Raw genomic sequence first — 9,117 nt, forward strand, 5'->3', positions numbered from 1 at the left:
AATATTTTTTAATCTATTCAGATGATCCCCAAAGCAACTGGTTGTGTTCTGAACTGGACTATGTGATAAAACATGAGCCACTGGCAAAGCTTTGAAGAGAGAGTTTTTATACTACAAAGAGTGTAAAAAGATTAACGATTGTCTTTCCTGGACATCATTTCTCACCCTTGCAGGAGACAATGACAGTTGTCAGCAGCAAAGAAAAGAAATTGTGCTTGAAAACAGAAGCCGATGTTCATGTGCTGTCCAGGGATCAGATAAGATGCCAAGGACCAGAGCATCCCTTGAAAGGAGCGACATGTCAGATGAAAAGGTTTCTAGGATAGAGAAGAGAGGGATTAGGAGAATATTCATGACTCATGAGGATCAGCAGGTGACACCTAAGGCATAGCACTTTATCCGTTTGGCAAACAGTAAATAAAGGCTATTGGTTGCCAGGATAAAACGTAACAACAAAAAGCCAAATGCTTTATATGTACAAAGAATGCTGGTGTTTGCCACTTGTTAGAGTGAAAGCATGTACCGTCTTTTTAATTTCTAGGCATCACCCAAAGTGGTGAAACAGAAGCCTTGTGCTTTCACGTGAGCCAATGTTGAAATGGTAAACTGGGAGCATGTAGGGGTTCTCGAACAAAGTGAACTTCAGTTTAATAGAAGTATAATCTTCGTGTGTAGAGAGAACTCCTTCGTGTATACTATTTGATGAGCTTCTTATTACGTTCTCATGGCTGGTAAATCCCGCAAATTACTTAATCCTACAGGAGTGAACATATCTGAGATCCATGAACTGTTTCAGTTTGAGTTGTATTTGACTGCTGCAAACAGTTCTCCAAAATGTCCTGCAAAATTTAGATGAACCCATCGATTTTAGGACAAACCGCAAACTATCTAATGTATATTAATTTGGCAATGTTATATAGTGTCCAAAGGTTACCGCCGCAAAATCGCACAACACATTGTCATGGGCTCCAGATTTTCTAGTCTGTTAGACTGTGTGCACACAATGCGGAATTAGTGCGGATCCACAGCGGATGTTTCCGTGCAGAAACGCTGCAGTTCTGCACAGTGATTTACAGTACAATGTAAATCAATTGAAAAAAAAGCTGTGCTAATGGTGCGGAAAAATCCGCATGAAAACCGCTGCGGATCAAATGAAGTAGCATGCTACTTCTTTTGTGCGTATCTGCAGCGTATCTGACGCCTTCCATTATAGAAATCCGCAGGGGTAAAAAAACGCACAAAATCCGCACCTGCGTTTTCTGCCAGGAGATGCGGATTTTGTGCGGAAAATTCTGCACCCCTGTCCGCAACATGTGCACATAGCCTTAATGTCAATTCTTTATTTAATTAGCCCTTGATTATAGTCCTGACTGAAGAAATGGGAATTTTTATTTCCATTTTCTTCAATGCAGCTGAATAATTGCAGCCTTTTAAGATGAATAGGCTATTCTTTGGCTGGCCATATACATTAGATGTCTGTTGGATACTTCAGCCGGCGACTTTCTCAGCTGAATGTCATACTCAGGAGAACTTGCTCAGCCAAGGTCTTTTGTGTTCTCTATGAGAAAGCCACCCACTGACAAGTCAGCTGTTGAACGATGCAGTTGGCAGTCCAAAATCAGATGTTTGTAATGAACCTCTCTGCCAACCATTAGTGAAAGGCACTGAAGGGTGTTGAGTGCCCCTATACACATGAGACGTTATCTGAACCCATTGGTATCAGTGGGTTCAGCCACATTACTCTGTGATTGAGAACCCGTAGGCTAGACTATCAATGTTAAATTAGTGTGGGTCAGATTTGGCTCCCGTGCCGATTAGCTGTTTGAAGAGACTGTGGCGCTCATGCATGGAATGCAGCCTCTTCAATGGTTTCCAGTTAGGTCATACTTTCCTGCGCCGTACTTTTACTTGTCCCAATGCAAGATATTGCAACATTGTCCCATTTATAGGAATGGGATACAATTGAAATACCTTGCAGCACTCCAAAGAAAATGACGGCCCCGACAATGACAAGCCAGCGTGCATACCGGTGTAAAGATCAAAGAAGCTGCACACGAGCGCCACAGCCTATTCAAACAATTGATGGTCGGGGGTGCTTAGATGGAAACGTAATATGATATTATAAAGCTTCATAATGCAAAGTGTTTTGTTTTTCTACCTATACTTTACTACATTTTGGTCAAGTTCAGTTTATTGTAAAGAATGAAACTTTTTTTTTTTTAAGCTTTCTTTATGCAAAGGAGATTAATCCACCCGTGTGAACCAGACTTCGTATATTTACTAAGATCCTATTGCATCTTGTAGACTTTACAGAATTAATAATTAGCACAATGTGTGTTAACAACCGTGGCAAAGCCATTAGTTCGTCTAGAAAAGCATCTAACAACTATTTGTACATAACTGGCGTGGAGTTCTTCATGGCTGACCTTCGAAGATGTAACGGCTAATTTCAACAAACAATAAAGCCACGCTCTATTGGTGACTCCACAAATATTGAACAAGAGTCTTCAGCACTGTAACACTGTTGACAAGTGGGAGATAATGCAATTGTCTTTTTTGTTATCATGAAGTACAACTTGTGGTTTCTTTAGGCAAACAGTGTTGATGTTCTGATTGTGAGCCTGGAATGTTTGCTCTGCCAATATAAACCTGAAACCTACACACTCAGCATCATCCTTTCAACCATGGCAACTGCAAGTTTCTGCAAAAATATGCCTTCCCACTGCACTGAAGAAGGTTTCATTTGCTTGTTACCATCTCCAGATTTACAGCACTTTAAATGTCTAAACTAAACTAGGTGGCCATCTGATGCTAAATTTCACAGAAAATACTTTTTATTATGGGATGGAAATCACGGACGAGTGCTTAATAACACCGCTCATTTACCACCTTGAGTTTTACCTTCCATTATTAGATAAAATTAGTTAATTACTAGTTAAAAACTTTTATAACTTAGACCTCAAAGGCAACATTTTTACTGTTGTAGTTTGTTTGCACATTTTTACCATAAGTTATCTACTTTTTGTTTAAATCCCTAAAACATAAAACTAAAAGCTTAGCTGTTAGTTTTCAAAAAGACAAAAAAATGCCAGACCTTTAAGGGTATGTTTCCATGTTCAGGAAACGCTGCGTGTTTGACGCTGCGCAGAGCCGCAGCGTCAAACACGCAGCATCCAGATGTTACAGTATAGTGGAGGGGATTTTATGAAATCCCGTCTCCACTGTGCGTGGTAACACGCATCTGGCGGCCCTGCGATTCCGGACATGCGGCGCGTCTTTTTAGATCGCAGCATGTCCGTTTAGCTTGCGGCAACGCTGCGCCGCCACAAGGTAAGACACAGGGCCCTATGTGTGGGGTGCAATGAACACATCCGGCATCATCGCGTCTCCAGAAGGGGGCAGAGCTTTGGGCGGAGCGAGTTTGCCGCTCCGTCCAAACCGCCGGCCATCCTGAATGTGGACACGTACCCTAAATGTAGAAGAGTCATCTTTCAGCCCTCCAAATGAGGAAAAACGCTCTTAGGGTACGTGTCCACGTTCAGGATGGCCGGCGGTTTGGACGGAGCGGCAAACTCGCTCCGCCCCCTTCTGGAGACGCGATGATGCCGGATGTGTTCATTGCACACATCCGGCATCATCGTACCCCACACATAGGGCCCTGTGTTTTAGGTAAACGGGCATGCTGCGATCTAAAAAGCCGCGCCGCATGTCCGGAATCGCAGGGCCGCCGGTTGCGTGTTACCACGCATAGTGGAGACGGGATTTCATAAAATCCCCTCCACAATGCTGTAACATCTGGACGCTGCGTGTTTGATGCTGCGGCTCTGCGCAGCGTCAAACACGCAGCGTTTCCTGAACGTGGAAACATACCCTTATGGGAATCCTGACTTTTCACTTGCACAGCTTCCCAGTGTAAGAACTGAAACGCTCTCCAATATATAGTCAGTAAAAGCTACAGAAACAAGTGACACAGAAGAAGATAGAAGATTTTTGGGTAACCACAACTCTAGCATCTAAAAACAAAAAATAAACTTTACTCATAAGTCAGATTAATTATTTCTATCATGTGGACCACCCCTCCAAAATCTCATTCAAATATAGAGACCATTATGAATGCAGAAGTGGAGGTTCCTACCTTCCTTTAGCCGTGCTCTGTTTTTGCACTTAAAGGGAATCTGCCACTTTCAGAAACACCTTTTACCTGCAGACATAGAGGTAATCTGCACATGAATAGTATTTAAAGGTAATCTGTCAGCCGATTTTTGCTATATAATATGATAGCATAACATAGGGCAAGAAAACCTGATTCCAGGGATGTATCACTTAGGGTTCGCTCACATCTGCATATATAAAATTGCTCAGATTCTCAGCTAGAAAAGTTGTTGAGTGTCAGACGTATGTCATGCGAGTGTGCAATTTTACGTATGCAATCCGTATACAATGCGTTTCTATCATCTTTTTCATACTATAATACTCTCTGTAACTTAAGGCTAGTTTACAAAAATAATAAAGCATTCTTTTATAAAGATATACATAGATGATATAAAGATATTATATATACTGTATAATAGATAATAGACCGATCGATAACAGGATACGTAAATACGTGGCACTAAGTGGTGTTTAGCATAAACTAAATAAATACATTTAAAAAACAATGTGGGGTCCTACCTATTTTTGATAACCAGCAAATGTAAAGCAGACAGATGTGCGCTTATATTATCAAGCTGGGAAGGTACTTGGTTATTGGGCCATCCTAAAAATACCAGTCTGTAGCTGCCCAAGAAGTGGTGCATAACATTAGATGTGCTAATTCTGATGCTTTGCCAACTCTTCATGATTTCCCTGGTGCGGTGACAATCTGGGTAATGGTTGTTGGGGTTGATGTTGGAGTTAGACACCCCCATTACTAACTCAGTAATTAAAAAATAAAAACACAAAAAATAGCTTATTTAAAAAATCACTCCCTGACACTTTACCTGGTTCACCAATTTATACATATAAAAAAAAAAAGCCATGCCGATCCGCCGTAGTCCTGGAAATCCGCCATATATCACCAAATCATCCTTAGTCCACATGTAAAAAGATAGAAATAAAGACATGACACTGTCCCTCGTTCACCAAGTTATTAGAAAACAGAAATTTTCTATGCAGTTTCGACATCGTCCTTGGCATTCCTACGGAAGTCCCCAAATCCGACATCCAAAGGCTATGTATAAAAGGAAGAAAAAAAGAAGGTACAAAAATAGTGCACTCAACCGGTAGCAGTATAGAAAATAGCTTTATTGATAACAAAAGAAAGTGCACATACATAATAAGAACATTTAAAAACACTTAAAACAAATTCAAGGATTCAAAGTACCATATGGCAGCCAAGATATAGTCTGTCAAGATAGAGACAGTACCTGATAATGTTTTATAATTAAATAACCGATGAAGGCATACTATCCCATAATTAAACCACCCATAAGCTGTAATTATATAGTTATGAATATTATGCAGGAATAAAGCATAGACTAATATAGTGCAGATCAGCAGGGTCATAGGTTACTTACAAAATAATTATGGACTCTGAATCCTGATCATTATAATACCAGCCCACAGCTATCTGCTTTCCTTTGGCTGGTTATCAAAAATAGGGGGGACATTTTTGTAAATTATTTATTTAATAATTTAACTCTAACTGACTCAGACATTGAGTCCTTGAAGACAATACCCAAGCATTTCAAGTTGTTCCACCAATGTAATGATTCTTTGTTAAAAGTGAAGGGTATTGACCATATTGTACTGAATTCAAGAGGTGGCGATATCAAGAAGCGTCTTGCTCAGATAGAAGCAAAATGGATCTTCAGGCTTAACACATTGGCACCCAATGGCCTTAATGAACAGATTTCTTTTAGTTCATTTTTATAATGTTTTTAACCTTTTTTCTTTATTCTTTCAGCTCTTCCTCCTTTTTGGTCCAGTGTTGCTGTGGTTATGTGACTGAATTATTTCCATCATCTGATTACAGGATCGTTGTCTTGGACTCACATTTTCATTTTTATTTTTATTTTATTATTATTCTTATATATACATATTTATGCATCTATATATATATATATATATTTCTTTCACTGAGCGCACGTGTGTTCACTTCACTTTTTTCTTTTATCTTGTTTTCATCGTAATTGGTTATATATATTTATTTATTTGTGGTTCGAAGTAATATATTGTTAGTATTTAATAATACTGTCACTAGGTATACATACTTACCTGTCATTGAATGATCTTCAATTATATTTAGTTTATTTGCTTTAATATTTAATCTGCTTATCAGTATTCATTATGTCTTTAAGATCAGTTTTGTTTGGTCACCAAATACAAGATATATGTTTGGTAAAGTGTATTTCACCTCATACATGGTGTCTTTTCCATCTCCATTTTGATTACATCATTTCCGGTTCAGGGTTCATTGCAGCTCCGCTTTGGAGTATTGTTCTTTATTTATTTATGCTTTAAAACTGAGTCCACTGATGTGATTTCATTTATTTTTATATTTATATTGATTAAATGTCACTTTTGCGCTATATTTTTTGCTAGCGCTTACAATTCTTTTTTCCTTTTCACTTCCGGTTTGTGGATCAGATGTGTCTGATCAGCATCTTATTCATTCACAATATTAGTGTTTGTGTTATTTAGTTTTAATTCAATTGGTCTGTTTAACACTTATTTATTTCTTTTCTTATTTTTTCATTGTCGTACATATCACTTCCGGTTCGGGGGTCACTGGTCTTCGTTTTGGAGTGTGTTATTCTATTTATTTATGTACATAAGATTGATTTTATTGATGCGATTCTCTTTATTGATGGTATATGTGTATATTACTATATTTCATTTGCACTTTACATTTTACTGATAGCGCTAACAGGTAATTCACTTCCGGTTTGCGGGGTAGATGCGCCCGATCAGTATTGCGTCTATCTTTATTATTAGTGTTTGTGTCACTTTGTTTCAATTAATTAAGTTTGCCTTATTATGTGAGTATGGCATTTATTTATTTTTCTTCTTAGCTCGATTTTTAATACATTACCTGACCAGTCACTTCCGGTTCGGATTATACACTTATATGGATTTATATTCATATCATATATTTTTTCACCAGCGGTTTTTTAACATATGATCCTGGATTCATTCCTAAATCCTTTTCCTTATTTTTTTGATGATGGTTTATATATGTATTTTATACGAATTATATGTCAGCTGTTCTATTGCTGCCACAGCTTCCCATTGGTCCATTTCTGTATATATACCATTCCCCTTCTTACCTTCCTTCACTCCTTGAAAAAGCCACGTCCAGGCGAAACGTGCATTGGAGCTAATAGGATTTCATTGGGTATGGACTATTTTATGCTTTAGGGTACTTATGTCATTCTATTCCTCTTGTTTTTTCTTTGCCATACTGAATGCATGTTTGCAAAATAGATGTTGGTTATGTATTAGAGGATTTATTTATTTATGTACCCTCTTATAATTATGTCCTCTAGCCCTCTCCAATCATCACACTATGGGGTTTCCTTATATTGTTCTGATGTTTTTGTCTTTTCCCCTTTTTTAATGTGAATTTTTAAGACATTATTTAATAAATATTTACATATTTTTACCACATTGGTTCTATGTCTTTTTTGTCACCTTTTTTTCTGAGGAGGTATTATTTATTTAATAGGTAAAACCAGGCTAAACACCTTTTAGTGCCACATGAAACGCACTAAAGGGTGTAAGTTTATCATATGTATGGTGGTGGTGAAATGCTATATCTACAGGACATCTATTCTGAGGGTTCTAGCTGTGAATTTACTGAACTTGGCTGATGATATTTTGTAGTTCCTTTAAGTTGTATTTGGGAAAAAAAATTGCGTGATTCATGTGCCATCCGTTTTTTTTTCTCGCACCTATTGACTTGCATTGGCGAGTCTTGGACGTTCTACGTGGCCATACAGAGCATGCTGCGATTATTTTTCTGCAGCACTGCTCCAGCTGAGGAAAAACTTGCAGATGAACATAATTTAAATGCCTCATTTAATAACATTGGTGCCAGTGCAATGTGATTTTTTTTTATCACATTTCATTCAGTGTTTTTATGCGCAGATGTGAGTGAACCCTTACTGGGCTGCATGGTGTAGTTTTCATAGAATGACTGTTTTCTCTGATGGAGATGTGGCAAAGCTAAGTCTTCTGCTCTGTACATATCCTCACCCACAGCCCTGACTGGCAGCTTCCTGTGTATACTGTGCAATGTGAGCAAGCAGCTACTGAGTGGTGTGGCAAGGTTATACAGATTAGCCTGACTGGGCTGTGCATGAGCTGTAGTCAGATGTATAGTGTTAATCTACTGCTTATAAAACACTGATTGTATTAAAACTACAGCACACAGCTTAATAAGTGACACATCCCTAGAATTAGGGTGTCCTGTCCTACATTATGCTGCTCTCAGATTGAATAGAAAAACCTGTTTGCAGATTCCATTTAAATCATGCTTGGCTGTATTACAGGAACAGCAGCTACAGGGAGAAAATGAAGTTACTTTCTCCCAGCAGCCACTTGCTTCCTGTTATTTGGGCTGTGCTTGGTACTGTAGCACTCCCCACTCACTATCCAGTGAGCATGCTGTAGTCACCCCCTGGCACATTGACAACCCTTCCTGCATACACATACTGCAAACTCGGCTATCAATCAATGTTCCGGGAAGTAATTACGTGTTGACTGTAACATAGACACCTGCACCACCTGGGTGACTGGAAGAAAGTGGCTGAAGGGAGAATATCACTTCGGGCTGTTGGTCTGAACTGCCAGTCAAATTTGACTGCACCACCCACCAGCAAAGTTTTAAAAAGAAGATTTCAGAAGTCAGAATTCAAAGATTCAGGAATTTAAATAGATGACCGCCCCACCCAGGGCTCACAGAAAGGAGACAGAAATTAATTAGTGATGAGCGAATATACTCGTTACTCGAGATTTCCCGAGCACGCTCAGGTGTCCTCCGAGTATTTGTTAGTGCTCGGAGATTTAGTTTTCATCCCAGCAGCTGAATGATTTACAGCTATTAGCCTGCTTGATTACATGTGGGGATTCCCTAGC

The sequence above is a fragment of the Ranitomeya variabilis genome, chromosome 2 (genome assembly GCF_051348905.1).
Source record: "Ranitomeya variabilis isolate aRanVar5 chromosome 2, aRanVar5.hap1, whole genome shotgun sequence".
NCBI classification, from domain to species: domain Eukaryota; kingdom Metazoa; phylum Chordata; class Amphibia; order Anura; family Dendrobatidae; genus Ranitomeya; species Ranitomeya variabilis.